At 40.5% G+C, this 13,076-nt stretch overlaps 2 long non-coding RNA genes across 2 annotated transcripts; one reads left to right on the top strand and one right to left on the bottom strand.

Annotated features, from left to right (window-relative positions):
- Nucleotides 1-6,610: 6,610 nt before the first annotated feature.
- Nucleotides 6,611-7,263, bottom strand: LOC138498632 (uncharacterized). Its single transcript, XR_011278796.1, has 4 exons — nt 7,185-7,263; nt 6,996-7,099; nt 6,763-6,860; nt 6,611-6,667 (listed from the first exon to the last, which is right to left on the bottom strand). It is a non-coding gene; the product is annotated as an uncharacterized lncRNA (long non-coding RNA).
- Nucleotides 7,264-11,983: 4,720 nt separating this feature from the next.
- Nucleotides 11,984-12,636, top strand: LOC138498631 (uncharacterized). Its single transcript, XR_011278795.1, has 4 exons — nt 11,984-12,062; nt 12,148-12,251; nt 12,387-12,484; nt 12,580-12,636. It is a non-coding gene; the product is annotated as an uncharacterized lncRNA (long non-coding RNA).
- Nucleotides 12,637-13,076: the final 440 nt, after the last annotated feature.

The raw sequence follows: 13,076 nt of genomic DNA, 5'->3' as shown, positions 1-13,076 counted from the left end.
ACAGGGAAGTAGCCCAGAAAATGGCGATGGTGCTGGAAGCTCCACCCCCATTCATGGAAAAAAACTTATCCAAGGTACCCTGCAACTTATGGACTACTAGTCCTTATGAAATGGGGTACATATGAAGCATAGGGGGAGTAAAAATAAAGTTGAAACCCGGTGCAACACTACACAGGGTTCAGAAATACCCCCTAAAAAAGGAAGCAGATGATGGCATATATGAAACAATTAATGCACTCATTGAAAGGGGCATTCTAGTACCCCCAGAGTCTCCATGCAACACAGCAGTGTCCCGGGAGCGCAAGGCAGACAGAAGGTCATGGCGTTTTATCCAATATCTCTGCCCACTTAACCACATTGTAGAAGCAGAATATGCTGTGGCAGCAAACCCTGCAACAATTCTGTGTGGAATTCCAGCGGAATCCACATACTTCACTGTTATTGATATCAAAAATGCATTTTTCTCAATCCCATTCCACACAGACTCACAAGATTTGACCAGTTTCAAGTATTGCAACCAAAAGTGGAAACACATCAGATTGCTGCAAAACTACTGTGAGTTACCATCCATTTTCAGCAGAGTAATACAGATGGACTTAGCCAATGTCCAAACAGCCAGCACAGTACTAAAGTATGTAGACAATATCCTGATCTGTACTGAAACAGAAAGAGAGTGTAGGGAGGATTCAGTACATGCACTCACAATATTGGCAGAGAAGGGGTACAAAGTAGACAAAGCTAAACTTCAGTATTGTCAAACGAAAGTATTGTATATTGGGCAGATAATATCCAAGGATGGAAGACGAATAGCCCCGAAAAGAGCACAGACAATTCAAAATACTCCCGAGCCCAAAACAATAAGGGAACTGCTGCAGTTCCTCAAACTATGTAACTATTGTTGAGCATGGGTCTTCAACTACAGTTCCTATACATGCCTACTCTTAACAGCCCTCAAAGAAGCACAAAGAGATGCAAAACCGCTGGGCTGGATGAGAGAAATGACTGATGCTTTTAATGAATTGAAAGAGGCCATAAGCACGGCACCAGTACTAGCGACCTCAGATTACAAAAAATAATTCTTCCTGTTTTCCCACACCGATAGCTTAGTTATGAAAGCAGTACTGACCCAAAAAAACAGCATGGGCCATAAGCCAATTGCATATTACAGTGCACAGTTGGACCCAGTAATGAAGGGACATTTTCCGTGGAAACATTTGGCTGCTGCAGCATTCGTGGTAGAAAAGGACTCATCAATAACCATGGGATACGCAACAGCACTTTATATGGAGCATACCCTCTTTGCGATACTGCATAAACCAAAAAGCACACTAATAACACAAAGAGCAACGGGGTATGAAATACTTTTATCAAGACCAGAATTGAAGATAGTGAGATGTAAAAATGTTAACCTTGCACAATTTATAGCCGATGTTCAACAACCAAGTGAGTGGGTTCATGACTGCAAACAAAATATTGAAATTTTCATTGAGGTATGCAAGGTAGAGGAGGATGCACTTGAGGGGGGAGAGGTACCGTACATTGATGGGTCCTCAACAATTGCTCAGACACACAGAGTGAAGAGAATCGGCGCAGCAGTAGTAAAGCTCAAGGAAGATTGGACAAGTGTGGTAGTGTACAGTGTCTGGTTACTCCCGCATTATTCTGCACAAGCCGCAGAATTAGTGGCATTAATACTGTCATTACAAAATAACATAGGTAAAATAGTGACAATATATTCAGATAGTGCCTATGTCACCTCCACAGTACATTCTGGGCTTGTGAGATGGCTCAGAAGGGGATTCAGAAGCGTAGATGGGACACGACTGCAGCATGTCTTACTCCAAGGGGGACCAATAAACGTTATAACATATACTGATGAACTAGCAGTAGTGAAGTGCCAGGCACTCACAAATGACAAAGACCCAATATCAAGAGGTAATGAAGCAGCAGATTACCAAGCAAAACATGCATCATATTTTGGAGAATTGTGGGATTTGAAGGAGGAGCAAAAGCAAAGGGGAGGGGTGAGACAGATGTTTTTAAAGGATTGATGCACCCATTTACCAGAAACACAAATAATGGAGGTACTGGCAGTAGCACCATGAGATGAGAAGGAACTGTGGGTAAAGATGGGATGCTCAATGTCCCATACAGATGCTCTATGGTGACAAAACAACACAGGGAAAGTAGTGATGCACATGCACTTCTAAAAACTGCATTACGACAATTGCACTATCCCGTGCACACTGGGAGAGAAGTCATTGCAGCTCGCATTGGAGAATCATGATTCTGCCCGACCTAAACAGCCACGTAGCAAACTTTATCAATTGTTTGATGTGCCAACAATTTACCGCTGGCCACACATTGAGAGTGATAACAGGAACAATACCCAGACCTTTAGGGCCATTTTTACATATCCACATTGACTACGTGGACTTGATCCAGATATGTCAAGGGTATCGTTACATGATTATACTGGTCTGCCCCTTCTCTAGGTGGATAGAGGCTGAGCCATGTTCCCATGACGATGCCCTCAGAGCAGCAACATTCTTAGTCAGAGAAGTGTTCCCAAGATAGGGTGTGTGAGGTCCTACGATCTGACAATGGACCTCACTTGGCCAATGAATTGTTCCAACATATTACCACTGTGTTGGGAATAAAATATAAATTTGCTTGTGCATACCACCCATAAGCAAATGGGGTGTTTGAATGCCTCAATGGTCTCCTGAAAGAATGTATTGCAAAAACCCAAAAGAGCACGAAAAAGAACTGGTTTTATTGCTTACCCCTTGCCCTAGTTGAACTACGAAATAAGCCGGGAATCGACCACCGCTTAACGGCCCACAAGGTGGTGACAGGACGCAGAATGCATCTCCGATTAGCACCACCTACAAGGGCCCTAAGTGATTGCCATAATACTGCAGAAGTTTTGGAACAGGAAGTATATGATTACGTGACTTCACTTGTTTCTAGCATTTGTTTAATTTCTCAACAGATTCAATGAACAACAGAGAAACACGAGGACAGCGCTGGAGAAGGCACCAGTGACACAAACACATAGAACGAAGCCCCTATTCAAGTGATATGATATGATAGTTTATTTATATAGCGCCTATACACAATGTGTTTCAAAGCGCTTGATAAGTGAGGGATAAAGTCTTGTTAAGGAACTTTGTCTGGCGCTGGAACATGCCTCGCTTTACCGGTCCACATCTCGTAGAAGCAATAACAGATTGGACGGTGAAGCTACAAGGACGATTAGCATGGAATCACCTCCACAATGTGAAATTGTATAAACCATCGACTTCACCCCAACACACGGCCACAGAAGCCAACAAGCACAATGTTGCATCATCCAATCAGCAACAAGATAACCCAAACACCCAAAGCCCTGATGACCTAAGACCAACTGGGCATGGCATGCTCAGACGTACCCAAATAACCGAGCCCCCCACAGTGGTATTGGTGTAGATTGACCATTGATGAACACTGCCTAACCACCTATATCCCCATACCACATTCCTCTTTTCCTTCCGCTAAATAATGTAAAATCCCGCCTCTGCATACACAAAGAAATAATAGGTTAGCATTATGTTTTAACATGTCATACCACACGCACAGTTAGTCCATGCAACTGAACACGAGTAACACTGTATTAACATTTCTCTTTTCTCACACATGCAGGGTTCTGCGACTGTTGATTGTCAATGTATAAGTATTGATAGGTGTAGGTATTAGGGAATAATTTAGATGTGGCCCCCTATTGAACACCCTGAAGCGTTCTCTTATCAATTCATCCATGCTATAAGACCCACACATTTTAGACCCCGATCACCACAAATCTTCAACTATGCATTTCTTGAGTATCTAGCTCAAACATACCCACAACTCAAGTAGGGTGCATACCCTGTCCTACCCACACTCCGACCTTGTTCCATAAGGAAAATATGGGAAGAGATGTTTGCATGGGCACTCAATGACTATTTAATGCGCAGAGCTTGATTTTGCTTACACATACTAACAATACTGCCTTTTAACACGATTTTCAGGTGGGCAACTTTATCATCTCATCATCAACTACAGCTGCAGTGTAAGTATAAAGGACGATGATGACAATAATAAAAACAGTATTGTTCATGGTGTGGTTACTACTTTCTACTGGACTATTTGCAACTGCTTTCTGACAGCTCTTTCTTGCTTTGCATGTCTCCGCTCTACCCCATACTAACTCGCCTACTCAAGCTGCATGAACTACAGTGGCAGGTGGTACATGCGATACTGCTGAAAAGGTAAGGAAAGGTAAGCGCAGTGTTGCCACAGGCATACAGGGTGTAGAGACATATCTCACAGACACTGCACACATATCAAACAACATTTGGCACAAGCATATGTCCAGAATTGGGAGGGATACAAGTGGTGAGAGCTGTTATGTTTGCTCCTTGATTCCCTGAGCCATGAGCACCTCCAGGACCTTCGTAACAATGGAAATGTACATAGCCATGTTCCAAACACTGGCAAGATTCCAAGGGAAAACAGCAACCTTAAAATGGATGTCCACGGCCACCTTTCCATACGAAGACAGTTACATTAAGATACTGCCAATGATGAATGTCTACTAGCAACTCGCTGAAAGTCTGTAATACATTACAGAAGGACCAGAAAAGGGAGAGACAAAACCATAACCTTGAACTACTTACCATGCAAGTGGAGAGCAAGAGGGATAGGAGGTGAAGCAGGATGCTGGGAAAATCCACACATTTTGATCTAGGGAAAAGAATACATAATTGAAGGCTGGGTGGATGGAGTAGTAGGAAGCAAAGCAGTAACACTCGCAATGGCAGCAGTCAATAAAGTACAGGAGGAAAATGACAGGTGCCTCAAGGAATGGGATAAAAGCGCAAGACTGGTAATGTGGGTCGACAATGATGCAGGACCCGTGCCCACAATCCCACTGATGATGCCAGCTCTCTGCTTCCAGAACAATGGTGAAGAAGAGGTGGGAGAAAACATCAGGTGCAAAAGAATAGAAGCAATACCAGAGATGGTAATAGGGACAGTGGTCCTAATGGGTCATTATTGGGCATGTGGAGAGAAAGCCTATGACAAATTGCATCCGGAATGGGGTGGAATTGGCTCCCTGGCGCATGTGAACATGCCTTCCCTCGTAGTCCCGCAGAAGGACCTACAGTTAGATGAATTCCCCAGCATGCAATACAACAGCAGGAGAAGAAAACCAATGCTCCCCACATCTAACATCTGAAAGGAAGCAGAGGACGAACAGAAGCTTACAGGAGTAAAAAGAGAAGGAAACTTCTTGTGGGGGCACTCCAAAACAGCACTGCATGAAGTACCAGCCTCCAACAGACTATTTAGTAGAACCCAAATGGTTTTCGCATCCTTGTTTCCTGAGGTACAAGCGTATGCCAATGCTAAATGGCTGCAAATTACCTGGTGGATACTGATGGTTACCATCAATCCAACAGTGAATGGCTTCAATGCAATAAAAGAAGAGATCCGAGCAATAAGTTTGATGGCACTCCAGAACAGATATGTCCTAGATCTCCTCACAGCAATGGAAGGAGGAGTATGTGCAAAAATAGAAAGTTCCTGCTGCACGTTCATGCCTGCCAATGATGAAGATAACGGGACACTATCAGACGCAGTGGCCCAGTTGGCTTAGATGCATGCAAAGATGAAAGCTGAAACAAAGGCGACGGGGTAAGACAAGAGCTGGTTTTCATATCTCTGGTCATGGATGCCTTCTTGCCTGGCAGGTAGTCTAAAGGTACTGGCTGGTGAACTAATATTGGGAACAGCATCTCTGCTTGGAATAAAACTATGCATTACAAGATGCCAGAAGACAGCAGAAGATGTAGTTGGAATACAACTACTAATGGAACTAGAGAAAGGAGAGCAGATGGATGACATCATTATCAAGGAAAGAGAGAGGCTGAGACAACAGATAGCAGCATCTGACATGTTCACGCCTGAAATGAAGGTGGACAACCCCTGATGCCCGAAGAAGTACATCGGAAAATGGGTATGCTGCAAACCTGAAGGTGGCTGCGTCTATATGTACTGGTCATTCGAAGATCATGGAGGGAAAAACAATGAGGAGATCCCAAACGTCCACAAATGTGGAATCCTACCTTAAATTTGGGAGAGTTAAAGGATTAGCAATATAAGGAAGGTAGGAAAAGGGAATTGTCAACAGTCGCTTATTCTATAAGTGATAAATTCACATTTAGAAAAGATATAAAAAAACTTTAATAGTAATTATTTTAAGTTAAACATTGTACATATATAGATACACAAAAAATTTCATTTTCAAACACTCTAAAATGCATGCATGGTCAAAACCTTTACAAAGACTAATTAAGACTCGTAGTTCTAAAAAAATTAGGAGCATATGGTGGTCTAGCTGTTGGTATTTAACCTAAGCTTTGGGTCCTGTAGTTTATCGTAGGGTATTAGATCTTGTTAGATCTCTAGCTATTTCTGTGCAATCTAGTTAGACTCATAGATTGCCAACTCAACATGTTTCAGTCCTCTATATCGGGTGTAGGGACTTTCTTCAGGAGTAGTCTTAAACATCCATATTGAGTGATCAGTCAGATTGTCTGGAATCTTCTTTAGATGAAGAGTCTTTAGTTAAAAAGAGAGGTGACTGTTGACAAAACCAGAAAACCAGAGTCAATATTATATAGTATTCTGGTAACACAATTTAGGGTGTTATGAAGCGGAATTAGATAGATAAATTACCTTTCCGTTCTTGTGTAGGGGCTCCCTTTGTTGGTAGAGATAAATCCACATATGTTGGACACGTTCTCTTGGGGGAATATGTATTATTCCTTAGGTACCTGAAATAGGTTAAATAAGGGAGTCATTAGATCCGTTTTTCTCTTTGGGTCGGGATTAGCCAAAGTCCTAAATAAACAACCTAATGTTGATTAGTAGCCATGATGTAATTGGCGTATATTGCCTTTCATTCCTACCTTTTCAGGCGTGGGTAGGGTATTTCTTTCTAGTCTCTACCGGACGCTTGGAAAGTCGTCGCTGCGGGGCGGGCCATTTGATTTTCAAAACTCGTGTGCGGCGTCTAGAGGGTCAAAAGTACCTATTAGTTATGCCGTTGTGTCAAATGTTATAATGCGGAAACCTGTTGTTATTATAAAACTGTTTACCTTTGTTTCGCGGCAAAATTGCGTGTTTGTGCCCTTTCCTGGTCAATCCCTTGTTCCTAACTTGCGAAGGGTGTTCTCCTTGGCGGTCTGGTTGATGAGCCGCCGAACGTCTGTTGGTGCCGTTGGGAAACCTGAGTAGGCTGCCATGTTGGGTGTATAAATACATGAGTGCCTGGTTCTCTGTGTTAGTCCTTCTTTTGTGGTGTTGTAACGTCCTACGAGGATAGCTGGCTAGTGTCTTATTTTACTGGCAATCAGGTTCGGTGTAGTGAGAAACATTAGTAGATCTCTAGCAAAGTAGTTCTATTGGATGTCGTTTTTTCCAAATAATTCAGAAATGAGTATTTAGATTTTAAGCCATTCAATGGACTCGTTAAGTCCTTTCTTATCACTTTGTGTTATAAAGATGAGTCTTTGTTCTTTTTTAAGAAGAATTCTACTTTTAGTATGGTGATCGTTCCCTTTGATCATTAGCAATACGGTCCATTTGAAATCTTCGTATCCGTGTTTGGCTTCTGAAAAATGTTTTACTAGAGGGGCATTTACTGTTTTGTTCTTAAGACAGCTTTTGTGTTCTTGCATTCTTACTTTTACTTTTCTGTTTGTTTTTCCTATATAATGTTTGTTGCAGGGACAGGTAATCATATAGAGGACATATTCCGAATTACAATTTGTGAACTTTTTTTGTTTCCACATTTCTGGTAGTCCTATATCTACTTCTTTAGTTTTTTGTGTTTGTTTACACATCATACATTGACCGCATGGATAATGGCCCACAATTGGGTCGTTGCCCCAGATTTGTGTGAGGCTTGGCGTAGAGGGTCTAATAGTCTTTAGTTTGCTATTGCTCACTCTGTTACCTATAGTGGCTGATTTTTTATATGCAAACATAGGTATTGGTATTGATGAATTGCCCTTTTCAAAGATTTTCCATTGTTTCTTAACTATTTGATTGATTTTGAGACTCAAATTAGTGAAGGTATTCACACATACAAGGCGATCGTTGGTAGGTTGTTTACACTTATCTTCCAATAAGGCGTCGCGGTTGTTATTGAATGCTCTCTTTGCGGATTTCCTCACTAGTTTTTTAGGATACCCTCTTTGTCTAAGTTTTGCAGCTAGGTTCTCGGCTTCTTTTTCAAATGCTGGTTTTTGGCTGCTATTCCTTTTTAGACGTAAAAATTGGCCATAGGGTAAATTGTCTCTTAAATGTTTAACGTGATGGCTTTCGTAATGTAACAGGGAATTTTTCTCTGTGGGTTTGTGGAAAGGTTTCACTAGTAGTCGGCCTTCTTCATGATAGATAGTAAGGTCTAAGAAGTCGATCGAGTGTTTTTGAATGTTGATAGTAAACTGCAGATGTCGATTGCAGCTATTAAGCCAGTTGAGGAATTCTTTAGCTTTTTCTGCTGTTCCTGTCCAGACCATAAGTATATCATCAATATACCTTGCCCACGATTGAATATTGTCTTTAAATGGGTTTGTCATGTAAATGTATTGTTTTTCGAAAAATTCGACAAACAGATTTGCTAGGCTGGGGGCCATAGTGGCTCCCATTGCTGTGCCCTCAACCTGTTGGTAAAAGGTTTCGTGAAATTCAAAATAATTTCGTGTCAGTGCAAGTTCTATGCACCAAAGGATGAATGAACTTGGTACAGGGTCGTTGTCTAGTCTGTTGAGTAGAATTTCGCTTATTGTTTCTAATGTGGCTTGTTGTGGAATATTGGTGTATAAAGAAACAATGTCTAACCCTATTAAGTAGGAATTCTCAGGGTTATATGGTAGATTTTCATACTTAATTATCACGTCTTTGGTGTCTTTTAAGTATGATTTCATTTTAACCACGTAGTCTTTCAGATAGTGGTCCGCGAATTTAGAAAGAGGTTCCAAAATGGAATTAATACCCGAAACTATAGGCCTACCCGGTGGATTAATTAGTAATTAGTTAGAAAGAATACAAAGACTTAAAAAAGACCTTGCCAACTACTCACATGAGAAAGCATACCCCTACACTAAAGATGGATATAAAACACAAGCAATACCTACATATGGCCAGCCACGCCAAAATAGACGAGTTAGATTTAGAGCTACATCATATAGTTCGAGTAACTCCAGTAATGACCCAGATAATACCAACCCAGGCCCTTCCGGTAATCCACCAACTAGAGGAAGAGGAAACCCGAACTATAGACAAAGAAGAGGGAATCCAAGCACACAACCTTTTTTATACAAAGGCCCTAACAGGGGCAATCGGAACGGAGACCAGAGATACCTCCGAAGCGGCAACAACTTTTAGTCAATCTATCTACTTATGAACCAACCAACACTGAAAAACAACTTTTGGAGAAAGGTTTAGGGTTTGTATTCTCTAATAAACATGACCCTTTCCAGTTCCGCATAGAATTCTTTAAATTCATGCGTAAGATTAGACTGAACGAGTTTTTCGCCACAGAACCAGCCATACCAAAAGAACCTAATACAGTGAACCATTCAGGCCTAAGGAATCCTTCAACCTTCTGTCCACCAACTTACACTTATTCTCCAGAATCAATAATTTTTGAGAAGAAAGTCCTGGCAGATGTTACCAAGTTAGAACTACAGAATATACCAATGTACCATAATCTAACGACACAAGAAAGACTAGCCATGGAATCACTAGCGATTAATGACAAAATTATCATCAAGAGAGCTGATAAAGGCGGAGCGATCGTAATGCTCAATAAGAACGACTATATTGCAGAATGTCAAAAACAACTAGCAAATGGAAACTATTACAAAAAACTAAGTAAGGATCCCACTAAAGATTTACAACAAATGATAGAACTGAAGACCACCAAAGCTCTAGAAAGGAACTGGATCAGCAAACAAGAATGGGCATTTTTAAACAATCCAGAACCCAGCGTACCAAAATTCTACTGCCTACCCAAAATACATAAGTCACTAATTAATCCACCGGGTAGGCCTATAGTTTCGGGTATTAATTCCATTTTGGAACCTCTTTCTAAATTCGCGGACCACTATCTGAAAGACTACGTGGTTAAAATGAAATCATACTTAAAAGACACCAAAGACGTGATAATTAAGTATGAAAATCTACCATATAACCCTGAGAATTCCTACTTAATAGGGTTAGACATTGTTTCTTTATACACCAATATTCCACAACAAGCCACATTAGAAACAATAAGCGAAATTCTACTCAACAGACTAGTCAACGACCCTGTACCAAGTTCATTCATCCTTTGGTGCATAGAACTTGCACTGACACGAAATTATTTTGAATTTCACGAAACCTTTTACCAACAGGTTGAGGGCACAGCAATGGGAGCCACTATGGCCCCCAGCCTAGCAAATCTGTTTGTCGAATTTTTCGAAAAACAATACATTTACATGACAAACCCATTTAAAGACAATATTCAATCGTGGGCAAGGTATATTGATGATATACTTATGGTCTGGACAGGAACAGCAGAAAAAGCTAAAGAATTCCTCAACTGGCTTAATAGCTGCAATCGACATCTGCAGTTTACTATCAACATTCAAAAACACTCGATCGACTTCTTAGACCTTACTATCTATCATGAAGAAGGCCGACTACTAGTGAAACCTTTCCACAAACCCACAGAGAAAAATTCCCTGTTACATTACGAAAGCCATCACGTTAAACATTTAAGAGACAATTTACCCTATGGCCAATTTTTACGTCTAAAAAGGAATAGCAGCCAAAAACCAGCATTTGAAAAAGAAGCCGAGAACCTAGCTGCAAAACTTAGACAAAGAGGGTATCCTAAAAAACTAGTGAGGAAATCCGCAAAGAGAGCATTCAATAACAACCGCGACGCCTTATGGGAAGATAAGTGTAAACAACCTACCAACGATCGCCTTGTATGTGTGAATACCTTCACTAATTTGAGTCTCAAAATCAATCAAATAGTTAAGAAACAATGGAAAATCTTTGAAAAGGGCAATTCATCAATACCAATACCTATGTTTGCATATAAAAAATCAGCCACTATAGGTAACAGAGTGAGCAATAGCAAACTAAAGACTATTAGACCCTCTACGCCAAGCCTCACACAAATCTGGGGCAACGACCCAATTGTGGGCCATTATCCATGCGGTCAATGTATGATGTGTAAACAAACACAAAAAACTAAAGAAGTAGATATAGGACTACCAGAAATGTGGAAACAAAAAAAGTTCACAAATTGTAATTCGGAATATGTCCTCTATATGATTACCTGTCCCTGCAACAAACATTATATAGGAAAAACAAACAGAAAAGTAAAAGTAAGAATGCAAGAACACAAAAGCTGTCTTAAGAACAAAACAGTAAATGCCCCTCTAGTAAAACATTTTTCAGAAGCCAAACACGGATACGAAGATTTCAAATGGACCGTATTGCTAATGATCAAAGGGAACGATCACCATACTAAAAGTAGAATTCTTCTTAAAAAAGAACAAAGACTCATCTTTATAACACAAAGTGATAAGAAAGGACTTAACGAGTCCATTGAATGGCTTAAAATCTAAATACTCATTTCTGAATTATTTGGAAAAAACGACATCCAATAGAACTACTTTGCTAGAGATCTACTAATGTTTCTCACTACACCGAACCTGATTGCCAGTAAAATAAGACACTAGCCAGCTATCCTCGTAGGACGTTACAACACCACAAAAGAAGGACTAACACAGAGAACCAGGCACTCATGTATTTATACACCCAACATGGCAGCCTACTCAGGTTTCCCAACGGCACCAACAGACGTTCGGCGGCTCATCAACCAGACCGCCAAGGAGAACACCCTTCGCAAGTTAGGAACAAGGGATTGACCAGGAAAGGGCACAAACACGCAATTTTGCCGCGAAACAAAGGTAAACAGTTTTATAATAACAACAGGTTTCCGCATTATAACATTTGACACAACGGCATAACTAATAGGTACTTTTGACCCTCTAGACGCCGCACACGAGTTTTGAAAATCAAATGGCCCGCCCCGCAGCGACGACTTTCCAAGCGTCCGGTAGAGACTAGAAAGAAATACCCTACCCACGCCTGAAAAGGTAGGAATGAAAGGCAATATACGCCAATTACATCATGGCTACTAATCAACATTAGGTTGTTTATTTAGGACTTTGGCTAATCCCGACCCAAAGAGAAAAACGGATCTAATGACTCCCTTATTTAACCTATTTCAGGTACCTAAGGAATAATACATATTCCCCCAAGAGAACGTGTCCAACATATGTGGATTTATCTCTACCAACAAAGGGAGCCCCTACACAAGAACGGAAAGGTAATTTATCTATCTAATTCCGCTTCATAACACCCTAAATTGTGTTACCAGAATACTATATAATATTGACTCTGGTTTTCTGGTTTTGTCAACAGTCACCTCTCTTTTTAACTAAAGACTCTTCATCTAAAGAAGATTCCAGACAATCTGACTGATCACTCAATATGGATGTTTAAGACTACTCCTGAAGAAAGTCCCTACACCCGATATAGAGGACTGAAACATGTTGAGTTGGCAATCTATGAGTCTAACTAGATTGCACAGAAATAGCTAGAGATCTAACAAGATCTAATACCCTACGATAAACTACAGGACCCAAAGCTTAGGTTAAATACCAACAGCTAGACCACCATATGCTCCTAATTTTTTTAGAACTACGAGTCTTAATTAGTCTTTGTAAAGGTTTTGACCATGCATGCATTTTAGAGTGTTTGAAAATGAAATTTTTTGTGTATCTATATATGTACAATGTTTAACTTAAAATAATTACTATTAAAGTTTTTTTATATCTTTTCTAAATGTGAATTTATCACTTATAGAATAAGCGACTGTTGACAATTCCCTTTTCCTACCTTCCTTATATTGCTAATCA

This window comes from Ambystoma mexicanum, chromosome 5q (genome assembly GCF_040938575.1).
Source record: "Ambystoma mexicanum isolate Mex_15411 chromosome 5q, UKY_AmexF1_1, whole genome shotgun sequence".
NCBI classification, from domain to species: domain Eukaryota; kingdom Metazoa; phylum Chordata; class Amphibia; order Caudata; family Ambystomatidae; genus Ambystoma; species Ambystoma mexicanum.
Note: the sequence above shows the minus strand (reverse complement) of the source record. Positions and strands in the feature narration are given on the sequence as shown.